Below are 2,146 nucleotides of genomic sequence, written 5' to 3' on the forward strand. Positions count from 1 at the left end.
AGCTTCGATCTCCGAAGCTAATTTTTTTTCGGGTAAAATGTGAGTGTTGTATGGTACTTCCACGGCAGCGCATAAGAGGTTTCAAACGAATAAAATTGTGTTATAACCATAGATACAACCAAATATTATGTATTCAGTCGATATACTCTGTCTGGATGTAAAACCTAAACACGATTAAAATGATGAACAAGTAGCAGTTCTATGTTATATTATATATGAGTCCGGTACATGTAACATTTAAATGTCATATGGCGACATAATATTCTGCGAGTATAGCCTATATATTCCTATACTTTCCCCCTTCGCATATGGTTCTCAAAAAATCTAAATCATTTAGGCCACCCTGGTTACAAATTGAAATCGGACACGCCATTGCCGATAAAAAAACGATAAGGTGGTACTATTAACGAGAAAAAATACTTTATAGTAATCACGAATTATAAAATGGCGCTTTTATGTTTTTTTGAAAACGCATTTTATGATAGTAGTTGACATGCTGATGTATAACGTTGCGCATAGTGTATAATGTACATTGATTTATACTACATATATTTTTCCAGGTAGGCTACTAATAATGTAATCAATATAGCTATGTATGGCAGCCACAAGGCAACTTAACCAATGTTCTTACACCAAGATATCTCTAACAGGTCGCGAACACCTGTGTTTTATTTCCTGGAGTTATACCTGGCAATGCGGAGATAAATAAGTGACACCATCATCACATATACTGTTTTGTATATGGTTGTAAATAAATTAGGAAAACTTCTATCTTGGTTATATTTTACAGTGTTTGGGGTACATTTTGAAACTCTTTATTACATGTCTAGCTGTAAAGTAAAATCTGGACACCGAAATGAAACTAAAATAATAAATTTAAAACTGTACATCAGTAACAGTATATTGGCACACAAAATTTAGTTGACCCACATTAATTAAAACCCCTTTATTTAGATTTTTTTGCGTATATACATTAAAAGTTAAAACTCAATGGCCGCTTGCAGACACGGATTATAACATAAGCATATTATTAAGGTTGCTACAGATTTTTAACGAAAAATTAATTATATATACCTGATGTAGTGTATTTTATGACGCTAGTATCTTTTAACCTGACAGTAAACGTAAGACAGGTTTAGTGCCTTAAGGATTTTGAAATGTGTTACTTTAACATTGTATACCTGCGCAAATATTTAGCGCTGTTGTATTTTTGCAGTTCCTATAATTTATAGTTAACAGTTTATTTAGCAGGCACTCAAATGCTACGTATAAGCTAATGATAAAAAACTCTTCTTTAGCTAAAAATTAGACCCAAATGTTACTATTTTAAATATAGCAACTGTAAAATGGCTCACACTTCAGCGGTAGCAAAATGTAGTTCGACTGACTTAAAACAATGGCATAAAAAAACTAAAAACTGTTTGTCTTTGTAAAACAATTAAAAAACTTTTATCAGCATTTTGACGTGTAGGCAATATTGGTTTACAATAAAAGTGCAGCGTTTATGTCCATACAATGACTGATTATTTCCTTGATGGAAGTGAGCAAGTCCTGCTGTAGAGCAAAGCTTCTTTATAAATAATTTAAACGAATACGTCACCCAATCTACAAACATTTACTTGAAACCGTAATCTCTGTATAAAGGAATTTGACAATTTTCTACGAGTCTTTCAAAACACGAGATTGAACTAATGTCAATATGGTGTCTAGTTTTATTTCGAAAATAAACAAAGCAATTTACAACCTGTCTCTTTATACCATAGGGCACGGTTTAAACTGTGTGTATGGTGCTGTGAAAGCCGAATTGTATTTTTCCTGTGTTTTTCCTGTTTGAAGGGAAAAAAGCTTGCGAACACACGCATGAAGCTTTGATAGGGCAGACCTTTTAAAAAAGTCTGTTTGTCAGTATCAGAAAGCCTGGTAAATACCAGCACCGTTCAGCACGTTGCAAGCAAGAACTTACACAGCTTCAAGAACCGAAACGAAAAACTTCCGCGTTTTGAATAATCATTGATTATTACACAGCACTGAAAAGTGCGTAAACCGAAACTGCTACACCATTGATTGCTTGCTTCCTTAGGCGGACAATTATTATTTCTTCTGTTTCAGGATTACGTTTGCCAGCAAGAACAAAAGCGATTACACG

This window comes from Ciona intestinalis, chromosome 11 (genome assembly GCF_000224145.3).
Source record: "Ciona intestinalis chromosome 11, KH, whole genome shotgun sequence".
Lineage (NCBI taxonomy): Eukaryota > Metazoa > Chordata > Ascidiacea > Phlebobranchia > Cionidae > Ciona > Ciona intestinalis.